Here is an 11,873-nt window from a genome sequence, read left to right as displayed (position 1 = left end):
CCCGGGGCCCCGCGGCCGCTTCACTTACCGCCGCCCGCGCCGGCCCCGCCGCCAGGGGGCGGCCTCGCCCCGCCGCCATCCCGCGGCCCGGGCCCGGCGGCTCACCCCGCTCGGAGCGGCCTTCGCCGCCGCTCCTCGTGCCCGGAGCCACAGCTGCCCCGTGGGAGCCAGAGCTGCGCCCTGTTTTAGGGAGAAAAGTGATTTATTGGTGTTTACAGTGTGGCGGCACCTGACGTGCCAAGTGCTGCTCCCTAGGGCTCGGCACAGGTGCGTGAGCAGGAGCTGTTGCTCACAGCAAGTGGGATCAGAGCCATCCTGGGAAATGCGGGTGCAGGAATGTCTTGTTGGGGTGCAGGACTGCACACTGCGTTATCAGGCACCGCTGTCTTCTCTGACATCCCCTCCTGCCACTGCGGCCTCAGAGGAGCAGAATCAGCAGGGCTGAAATACCAAGGTGGGAGGAAGCAAGCGGGAAGGGGAGGGGGCTGCAATTCTGGGGAAAAAAAATGAGTATTTCCTCAAGGAAATTCTGTTCTTGCTCTAAGTACTTCAAAAACTCAGATAAGGGGCCAGATTTTTGGATGCTTGTCCTCACTGCTCCTAATTTCCATCCCCCATGCAGTAAGAATGTGGCTTTTCCATGCTGATATTTTCTAGTTTAAATTTAATATCACCCCGGAGCTGATGCTAACTAAGAATTTCGTGCCTGTCATCGTGCAGTGCAGCGCAGCTACTTCAGATCCAGAGCCGCTGCGAGGACAGGGCCTGTGCCAAAGGCTCAGGCTTCACTTTTGCCTTGACCAAGCGCCTGTGTTCACAGCCAGCAGCGGGATATCACGGAGCGGAGAAGCTCTCCTTCCTATTAACAAGGCCCATGTGCTTATGTACGGTCACTGTTTTAAAGAAATAAGATGGATTTGGTGTGCCCCCAGAGTTATCTGAGCTCCTGAAGTGAACATTAGGCACATATTTCAAAGCATCTCTCTGAACACCCTTATGTGATCGAGCAGCTTTATTTTCAGTGTCCTTAAAAGCGTGTTTAACTACTGATGTAGTTCCCATAGGCGGCCTGTTACTATTAGGCTACGTGAGCACAGTTTGTTCCTGGGATTTCCAGGCTCTTCAGTGATTTCCAGTTTTGCCCAAGTAGCTCTGCAGCTGCTCGAGTCAGCAGTGTGGCAACAGGCAGCCTCCAGGCACACAGGCACCTCAGCGGGGAAGGGACATAAAAATTATATTTCTGACAAGGAAGTCTGAGGAGAAAAATACTGGCAAGATTATCTTCCTTCTTTCTCAAGGAAGGAGAAATGTTGTCCTCTGTCATTTGAGGGGCCTGTGGTAATGCTCCCTGCCTCACTGAGACCTGCTCTTGGCCTTCTTCTCCATGCCCAGCCCAGGACTGTCACTGCAGCCGCTCAGCCTTGACAGTTCCTAGTGCTCTGGATCTGTTCTTCTGCCACCTCCAGCCAGGGCATGCTGCTGAACCAGGCTGGTTTGGGATGTCTGTGCCAAACCACTGCGCGCTCAGCTCCAGAAACGCAGGGCTGAGACATTTGAGCAGCCTTGCGTAGAGCCAAGGGAGGAGAATTTATTAGTCTGGACTCTAGACTACTCTGTGCTTCTCATATTCCCCAGCGAGGGCTGTCTCATCTGTTCTGAACTTCTGCACAACACACTTTCACTTGCTGGTGGTACTGTCTGTGCTATTGAATTACAACTCACAAGGCTTCTCACAGTGAAAAAGCAGTAGCCAAAAGCCTGTAGCAAGTAGCTACAAACAGGAGAGCATGTTACCCCCGTGGACCTCAAACTTTCAGCAAATATCCAGATGTAAATCAATATTAACTATATGTAAATGCCAAAAAATGCATCTGATATTTTAAAATACATGTTTATATCTGCAGAATCTTTCGGATAGACTGTGTATGATCCTTTCCTTCACTTTTTGCACATATGCCAGTGAACAAGTCTGTAACCAGAAAAGCCTGCAGAGGCGGTGACTTTGTAGAAATTACCTGTTTTCCCCCTAGTAATTCTCTGCATCAAAAAACTGATTTTAGCAGTTCTCCCCACCTACTGGATTGTGTCATCCTCAGTTTTAAATATCGAGCAGTTCAGAGGATGAATGATGTTTGCAAAGAGTCACTGAAATCTTTGGATCACTAAAGTGCACATCTGTTGAAAACGTTACTGCTCAGGCATCGTTCTTATCTGTAGTGTGCAAAAGGGGGAAATGCAAATAAGCAACTGATCACTGCAGATAGCTTACCCAGCCCTGCTTGGAGTCCTTCAGAGTTAGCAGGTTTCTGATGCTAATTTGTCTGAAATATTTTAGTTCCAGAAAGTACTCTAAAGCGATGTGCTTATGATTGGATTTAAGACACAGCATAGACTGCAAGAGCCAAGTGATGAGCTCAGCTGTCGGGACCTAAAAGCAGGGCGTTATCAGGACAAGTCCAACACACAGCACAGGACCTTTTGCAGCCAAACTCCGCATGTAGCTGCTAAGGGAAGTATTGTTATCCAGAGACTTTGAAAAAAAAAAAAAAAAAAAAAAAGAGGGCTCTCAAATTATATTTCAGCACAATTATTAGAGTCCTTTTCAGCCAAGTCTCCAAGTGGTTAATGCACCTTTGTTATAAACAACTTCTGCAGCCATGGAAGTTTTTACAGCAATAATCTTTATCCCTTGAGGTTTTGCTAGAAGAAACATGAAACTGTATTCCTCATTCTGCCTGTCCTACTGTCAGCTGGAGACTGTCTTTTTCCATTCCCAGCACAGCTTTTGAGTTTAACAGACACCTTCCCTCCTCTACCACAGATGCTGGGTGTGGTCCACACACTTCATTATATAAGGCTGCTATAATTCAGTCTGTGACTGAATCCGAGTTTTCCTTTTTCTCAAATGCACATTTAACGTCATACTTTCCTGACATAACCCATTGTATTTCTGCCCCCCATCTGAGACTGCAGCTAGTTCCCTCCTCCCACAGCGCTTTAGGAGAACGGCTTTGTTGCAGAGTCAGGCATCTTCTGAAAGGGCTGCCTGGATGCTGAGGGTAACAGCTCAATGAAGATACTTCGTGCCAGATTAGATCATCTCTATTTCATTTAGATATATGGTGCATTTGAGATGTGTTTTGCTGGCTTGTTATGCCTTCGAGTTAAGGCAGATCTTTTTGAGCACAAACAAGTCACTAACATGTTCTGAAAATAAACCCAACGTGGGCTCATCCTCCATTCAGCAGCACACTCCACAGACTTCTGTCTGGGTCATCTGAGGACTGCAGCATCTTCTTCTGAGCTGGTCTCTAGTATGAGGCATGGCCTCCATCCGAAGCAGGGCAAGGGGAGCTTTCTTGGTGGCTCCTCTTTGAGGCAAAGTGGTTGTTGTGCTGGGCCCAAGTTGAAGTTTTCACGTGCCATCAACCTCCTGGAGTGACAACTAGAGGGGTCCCTAGGAGCGCTTATTTATGTGGGAACAAAAGGTTCAGTTTTCTTATCTGGAGAAGCTCAAAGAAAGCATTTCTTGCTATTGCTGCTGTCTAGGAATCTGGGATGATGAATTCACTGAGCCCAGGAGACACTATAAACCTTAATGTACAGTTGATAAAAGGAAGAGGCAGAGCCAAGAATGACTTCTCAGAGTGTTTTCCTATTACATCCTATCACTTCTTGTCTGGCTTTATTAAGAACCAGCTGCTTTTAATTTAAGTGCTGATTTCACAGGTTTGCAAGAACATCGTCATGCCTGCTGAAAAAGGTAATAGAATGAAACATTATCAACATATCAACCCTTTTGGATATTTCCTAGCTTTTGCACCCTCAAGACTGTGGGTGGGCAGTGCTTCCCTGGATTGCCATATGCAAAAATCCCATGGCATATCAGACCTGTCATTTGAATCCTAGTGATTCCAAGAGTCTCCTGCTTGGTTCAGTACTTTGAACCAACAGACATAGCATGTGTTGGGTCCATGCAAAGTCTGCAGTTTGAAAATTTCATTTTTAGGGTAAATGATACAAGAGAAAGAAAGGATCTTATTTACAGTTGATTTCAGGAATGACTTGAAATCTGAGATCTCTGACTTCCTGTCTACCTTTCAATGCAGTAGCTGGACTCTGTTCAATAGCAAGGCTTAGAAATGTTTCAAAACCTTCTTTGTCAGGGGAAAAAGTCCAAAAACAGGAAAGACCTGTTTCAGGAAAGACTGTTGTATCACTGTAAATGGCCTCACAGAGCACCTGACCCTGACATACACTTATTTATGATAAATAATTTCCATGGCATCACTTTAACAAACATAAAAGGTCATGAACTCCTGCATTTGAAGCAAATGTGTTTGACATCTGGAATCTGGCAGAAGTTCTTCCTGTGGGATAGATTGTTTGTACAGAGCTTTATTGAATAATAATATTAAGAATGACTTACGAAATATTAGTGTAGCCTAGTAAGAAATTATTGTATTTTACAAGCCAGAGACATAATAGATCTCACAGAACTATTTTAGTTCATCTGATTCAAAAGCATGTCAAGGAACAATTGCAGTTACCAAATAAAAGTGAAAAATCTGTGTTTCAGCACTGCAGTTAGGAATAGGCTGGAAACAGAGCTCCAAATCCGTTTGGTTCATCCGAATGAAGAACGTTTATCCATTTCTGCTGCACCCCTGCTCTGATCAGGACAGGATCCTCCCCACAGAGCCGGGGCTGTATGAGATGCCCGGCCACACCAGGAGCCCTTTCCCTGCCTAAGCCCAAGCACCGCTGTCCTGCCCTGTATTTTTACCTCATCATCTCTCTGGGGGTCTCTTCAGGGTCTCAGAGCTGCCCTGTCCTGCAAAAAGATACAGAGGCCTCAGGATGAGCAGATGTTCTTCTCCCCAGGACGCAGGGGCCAGCCAGGTGTCACTCGCATGTTGGAGCAAGGGCAATATTCAAAAGGTCCTTCCTGAGAGGCACTGAGCCCAGAAATGGGGACACATTGTGAAGTGCAAAAATAATTTGTTGTTGCCAGGTGTTAAACTTTTTCCTCTATTTCCAAGTGTATCAGACTTTATTCACCTCACTTAAAGGAGCTGTGGGCAAGAAGCCATCTCACAAGTCACAACACCTGCAGACTGCCTGTCTCATGCATATGAAGAAGCCAGAAAGAATTGGTAGAAAGAGCAAATCTACAGGTTGGTAACAGACCATCTACAGAAACTGGAAGGCTGTTCTTCCATCTAAAATTACCCAGTTCAAAGTAAAAGCACTGAACTTCTAGCTGGAGCCTTGGACACATCACTCAGAGAAAGGCAAGTAGATAAAAAACAGGCCAGTGTGGCATGACACTTTAAAACATTTGAGAAATAAATAATGCTTCTGTAATATCAAGTTATGTCTGCAGAAATAACACAACTAGAAATAGAGGTTACTAGTCCACCCAGCCAATGCCTTCAATCCAGCTGCAGAGCACTTGGTGATGTTCCCAGGAAAACATGCCAGTAAATGAGACATGAAATTGGGCAAAGTCAACCTGCTGCCTGGTCCTCAGTTTGCAGCATTGGCTGCCCCACTTCCAGGGCACTCAGAATCACCGAGACATAAAGATGCTGCAGCCAAAATCAATGCTGGCATCACTGGAGACCGTAGAGAAGGGAGACACTCAGGATTAGGCATATTTAGTTTGTGCTTGGTTGTATGCATAAATGTTCAGTGAGATGAGAACATGCAGTCCCTCAGAGATCACATCCATGAACAGAATGATCTTACAACTTGATCTTACCTGAGCTGCATGGCACAGGTGTCACAGAGCCCTATTTTGAATGACAGTTTAATAGCTGCAAGCCACAGAACCTTTATTCTTCACCATATTGTCTCAACAAGTTATTTTGGGGAAACACGATTCCTGAGTCAGCAGTAACAACCGTACGTGCAAATATTTATTTGCAGGACACAGTAGCTATGCTATGTTATTTGTCCGTGTTCCCCAAGTCAAAAAGCATTTACAGTTATGATTAAGCTTTGCTTTCCATGGTGAACAAATAGCCAGGCACCTAAAGTATTTTCAGCTGTCACTATTGCTTTAACTTTTAACTCCGTAAGAACTAGATCATATGGTAGCAAGGAATTCAAGGGTGAAGGGTTAATCATTTCACAGCAACCCAGGGATTAACTTCACATTAAAAACATGTGCATTTGTGTCCAAGTGACATAATGAAGAATGTGGTGAGAGCTGCAAGGTGCACTCACTCAAGCAAGCTGGGATTTATTGAACTAGTTCCTCAAGACCTTAGTAAACGGAACAGAACATTTCTCAGGCAATGCACTGGTTGCTCCCTAAGTGCTCTCTGCTAAACTGATGTGGTGACCCTGTGAAGGAGAAAGCTTTGCATCAGCAGGCAGCTGGAAGCTCCGTGGCAGCCCTGGATTTTAGAGGGCCTTGGCAATCACTCTTCAGTGGTACATTGCAAGAAGCCTCGAAAGGAGAAATAGTGCCACTAGAGAAATGGAGATGCAAAAGTGACGGTCGCTTTGTGTTTGCATATGAGCTTTCCCTTGGGATGGTGCTTACAAAGTGCAGACCATGGGTCCTGGTGCAGTGAGAGAGCTGCAGTTCCCATGTTCCTCCCAATCAATTATCCACATGAGAAAGATGCACCTGTGTGTGGCTGGGAGCTGCCAGGTGCCTCCCTGCACAGCCCTCTGGCCCTGGCCCTGTGCAGATGGGCACAGGGTATGGTTCCACAGGGATCAGCAGCAGCACCTGCAGGCCCTGGGGCTGAGGAGCAACCAGTGCCACCGAAACAGGGCAGGAGAAGGAGAGAGTTCTGGGACACAGTTTCCCTGAGGACTGCTCAAGGAAACACAATTACTACACCAGTCTTAAGGGAAGTGCCAAGGGCCATCTCTCTGGCCACAAAATGTCCTCTTCCAGCTGTGACAGCAGTGACAGAAGAGCAAATGCAACCTCCTCCTTCTGTCTGCACTTGAAAGTCTTCTCCAAACATACCCCCGCCTCACCTACACAGCTTTCCTTTGCACCAGCTGGTGCTGAATGGAGACATCCCTGGGCATCCTGGTGTAGAAATGGATTATTCCAGTATCATGACACAAGCAAAAAGGGAAGGAGTGACCCTGTTCTGTCCTACGTGCATATCAGCACATGCCTATCACCTAAGACAAATGTGCCATATATAATAACAGCAACTCCAAAAGCCACTGCCAACAGCTAGAGGAAGAAGAATGCAGTTGGTCAAGTCTGGAACCCTCAAACTAGACCTCTAGAGCTGGATGCCAAAAGCTAAACATGAATACATTTTATTTCTTAAAACATCCATTTCCCACCGCAGTGGATGGGCAGCCCAGCAGTTCCCCAGCATCCTTGGTCAGGTCACTCATAGCAAGGCTCACCACGGGGGACTGAAGAACCAGGAGTTTTTGGTCATGGATCACAGTTCCTTTCACAGTTTTTGTGAGCAGTTCTAGAGGTTCGTTGGCTTCTGATTTTTTTAAGCTCAGCATTCCTGCCCTCAGCCACTCGTCATTGCCTTGCATGCATGCCTGCCTCATCTCAGGGATAATTTTCATTGAGCATGTGATTCAGAATTAATGCATTTGCAACACAGTGAACTGAAGCATCCTTGTGACACTGTAAATGAACAGCAGCAGTTCATTTAAGTTCAAAACAGCTATAAAATTCTTTATAAACTTTCTGAGTGGCTTGCAAATCTTAACAGAGCCAGTAAATAGCATGTTACCCACCTCTGCAGTGACTTCTTCAAGTGGTGAAATGGAGAGAAAGCAGCAGCAGGACATAAGTTCATTCACTTCCCACAAAGTGACCCAGATCCAAGCCCAGCTGCCTCTGCAATTTGCTTAAATAGGAACATTCCACCTGCAGACGGCAGAAACACCAGCACCCCATTAGGCACAGGTCATTGCCTATCGTGGGGGGTGGAAAAACCTCTCTAGTACTAAAATCACAAACTATGCCATACAGGTGGGAGTGAGAACTAGCGCCTAGTTAATGATTTATGTCCCCAGAAACCAGTTCAGTCTAAATTAGACTGTATTAACACTGCTGTGTAGCTTATTCTACAGAGCTAAGCCAAATTCTGCCCACATCCACCTGTTGGGCCTTGTCATGAACACACCTGCTGGTAAAGCAGGGTAAAACAAATGGGTGCACCCCGTGACTATGGACAAGGTTACAAGAACATTAAAGCTATGAAAGAAAACTAACATCTTCCAGCGTCTTTAGAATTAATTTTAATGTTTCTTTGAAGTTTACTGCACTACTGTATAAATTAGAGCAGTTAATGTCAATATATATAACCATATTACTGATGGTCATTAAACTTGCTTTGGAAAGGCTTATGTGACTTTGGCATGAATGCTTGCAGTGACGCTCTGATCACTGCTAAACCAGACAACAGTCAAAACAAGCTACAGTTCAATTATAATTGTTGTTGGCAATATGCTTTTCATTTTTAAAAATCTTTACAATAATCCCTACTGGCATAGTCTATGTATATTGTTCACAATTTCCAAATTGCAGAAAAATTATAAACTTATTTTCTGCTACAAATGAAGTAATGGTTGTGGGTTAAAGAGGCAGGATGAGGAGCATTGAAAACATCCATTTTAAATTGCAGTATCCCTCTTCTGATAAGAACTAAGATGACAAAATATAGTATGTTTAGCAATCCAGACAGCCTGCAAGTAAGGATTAGAGAAATAACTATTTAAATGGAAGCAGGAGGTCTGTGGAGCATCTGTCAAGCCAGGCAGTGAATCCTTGTGCCTACAACTGCACTGGTTACATGAGAAACTCACTGTATAAGGTGGGGTAAGAGAAAATGCCATACTGAATATTGATTGTTACCCAGTATCTAACACATCTGCTTGGGTAACAGCTTGGTCAGGGCAGTGGGATAAGCATAGGTTTTTGGGGAAAATGATGCTGAATGCAAATGCATAAATGCTGTTCTTCCCCCACCTGCCTTTTTTTTTTTTTTTTTACTGCAGTGACTACTAGCACTTTTCAGTGTGCCAAGCAAAGCTGAAGGTCCTGCATGCTGCAGACATTCCCTAATGGTTTTACAGTGTCCTCGTTGGTCCTTCCCTCTGGTTGCACCGGCCGTCTCCGTGGCCCTTCTGTCCACACTCCAGCGGTTCAGCTGCAGTTAGCCCTAGCAGGAAGACAAGGACGTCTGGATGTCAAGGAGTTAATCTTCACATTCCAGACTCTGTGTGGGATAGCTTCATTCCAGAGCTATTTATAGGCTACACAGGCATTTATCTTTCTAAGGAGATAATCTCCTTTATAATAGTTTGTGTTTCTGGTTGATTATTTTTGGCAATAGTGATGACATCATAACAAAAGCACTGTAGATTAATTAAATACCAAGCTCTCCTTTATTTACGTTCTGGTTCAGCTGCAATTGTTATCCATTAGAATTTCACTCCTTTAGTCTATGGATCTGACTTTGGGCAGAGCACCCACTTTGGGGTGGTAAGGCACCCTAGCCCAGAGTGCGTGCCTCTAACTGAGCCCAAATCAGAATGGCCCAGCAATTTGCAATTTTCCACATTTATGTATTTATAAGCACATCAGGAAATATTATACATATTATGAAGAAAATCCCCATTTGGCCTCATTAAGAAGTCAGTGAAGATCCCTGTCCTCCAGCTGAAGACCTGGCTCCAGGAGGTTCCCAACCGCAAGGGTGCAGGCTTGGGCTGAGCAGGCAGGCTCTGCCTGATAGCAGGAGGAGCCCAGGGGGTTCTGCAGAGCAGCTGCAGAATTGCAGCTTCAATATTTTGAAAGTTGCCCATTTTTCTGTCTCTCTTCTTTACCTGAATAGCATGGGCTGTCAAAGTACAAACGAACATTTTTAAATGATGACCTAGAGTTAGAGTTTTTGGGTATGTTGATTTGAATAACAAATCTGTGTAGTCCTGGCAGGTGTTCTGCCTCTCTGTTTGCATTTCACACTACAAAATGAGCACTTCGGCTGGAATATTTCTCAAAAACAGCTATTTCGTATGAATATTGGAGAACTGTAGAGCTGGACATTTGAATTGTGTTTGCATTACATATAGCCAGCCAGGACACACATAGCACCATCTGTTTTGAGGATTTTTGTCAAAATAACCTTTGTAGCTATGCTTTCACATATTGAATACAAAACATTTGCAGAAAGGTGCTGATGAGGTCTCCAGACATATGCACATGCATCATTTTGAACACTGGGGCGTCCTGAAGAAGGCAGCCTGATTCCTTACCTATTATAGCGATAACTCAAAGAACAGTTTCTATGATCAGTGCATTAGCCATGACTCTGAAGAACCTTGCACGTGGCCTGAGCTCCTTAAAGTGCCTGTGTTGGCCTTGGAGGAACAGGGGCATGGAATAATTCATGGAAACACACCAATGAATGGTCTGAAATACCTGAGAAAATCTTAAAAATACTGAAGTATCCAAAGATATTTTCCAGAGAAAAAGAGATGCTGCAATTGCACTACTGTTTATTGCTAGAAACTAGCTTTCAATTTTACAGCAAAAATAGTATGTCTGCTTATATTTATATCACTGACATGGGGATTCAAGTCCAGATCTGATGTGAAGTGGTTAGCAACCTCACTGACTGACATAGTGGTGACCACGTTGTACTGTCTGACTAGACTGATTACTGGGTTTGCAAACTAGAAAAACCCATTCCAAAGTGTGAGGAGACCAAGGGGGTATCACATAAGCACGTCCTGCCCAAAAAGCCCGGGGCCCTGTACCCAGTTGCAGGAGAAAAGTGATTCACCAGACCCTGAAACAGCATTTGTTACCTTCAAAATCAGAGGGCAATGGAGAGAGAAATGTGAGAAAACACTATCGAAGAAGAGCTAGGCCAGCATGTGGATGCTGTGCATGACCTTAATGAGATCATCTGACCAGGATGACCTCAATAGGCAGAATGAGAGATTTCTGAAGTGCAGGAGGGAGTTGAAAGAGATTGAAGCCTCCAAGGGATATAATAATTAAATGACATAATGACATGAAGATAAGGACTGGGCATATTTGGTAGGTGAGAGTAAGTGTTTTCTAAAAATCCCCTGGGTTCTCAACTAGGTTCCCCAACTCTTTCATCAATGTTACTGTGTCAGTATTCACTTATCTGCCTGCCACCCAAACTCTCCTTCATGTGATCTCAACAGTATTAGTTAAGTTACACAGGGGATCAGTCTGGCCAGAGGAATGCGAGATCTCATTAACCACACAAACATGTGCAGAATTTGAACTAATGAAGTCCAAAATAGATGTGACTTCTCCCTGTGCTATGAGCACTTACAAATACCATGTGCATTCCACACAAAATCATGTGAGGAAAGAGACAACCGCTGGATCAGAGATGTCCATGATGCACGTATCTCTGGACCATTGCGTTCCCCAAGACTCTGACCCCACAGCACAGGTCCTTTTGTGGGGGTAGGTTTTCTAGAGCATCCTAGAAAGCCCAGGTAAGAGCATCAGCCTGAACCTTCAAGCAGTTCACAAACTGTTTGGCACCTACTTTTGTGTTGAAGCAGTCCCAATTTGTTCAAAAATAAAAGCCGGCAAAATGTAAAGGCACCATTGTACTATTCAATTTACACTAGGTTCTAGCACAACTACTTACTATAGAAAAGATTCAGTGACATGTTTTGTGAATATGTTCGATTAGAGAATCTGAGGAACCAGAAAATTTATTGATTATATTGGCTCTGGTTGTTCTGGTCAGAGAAAAATAAGGAACTTGTGCTGATGCTAATACTGTGCTCATGAGGTGACTCTCACATGCAGTCTGGAATGAGGAGTCACGGGTAGAAGACTAAATTTTGTAAAGATTGAGCCAATA

General features: G+C 44.6%; 1 protein-coding gene across 2 annotated transcripts in view; it reads right to left on the bottom strand.

Moving 5' to 3' along the window:
- TC2N (tandem C2 domains, nuclear) overlaps nucleotides 1-7,791 on the bottom strand; it is a 35,597-nt gene extending 27,806 nt beyond the window's left edge. For both annotated transcript variants that reach the window (XM_026046840.1, XM_026046847.1), the window contains exon 1: nucleotides 7,744-7,791. The gene's annotated coding sequence lies outside the window, so the exon portion shown is untranslated. The remainder of the gene's footprint in view (nucleotides 1-7,743) is intronic.
- Nucleotides 7,792-11,873: the final 4,082 nt, after the last annotated feature.

Source organism: Nothoprocta perdicaria, unplaced genomic scaffold, assembly GCF_003342845.1.
Source record: "Nothoprocta perdicaria isolate Ctin4 unplaced genomic scaffold, notPer1 scaffold_108, whole genome shotgun sequence".
NCBI lineage: Eukaryota > Metazoa > Chordata > Aves > Tinamiformes > Tinamidae > Nothoprocta > Nothoprocta perdicaria.
The sequence above is the reverse complement of the archived record's forward strand: the minus strand, read 5'-3'. Positions and strand labels throughout refer to the sequence as shown.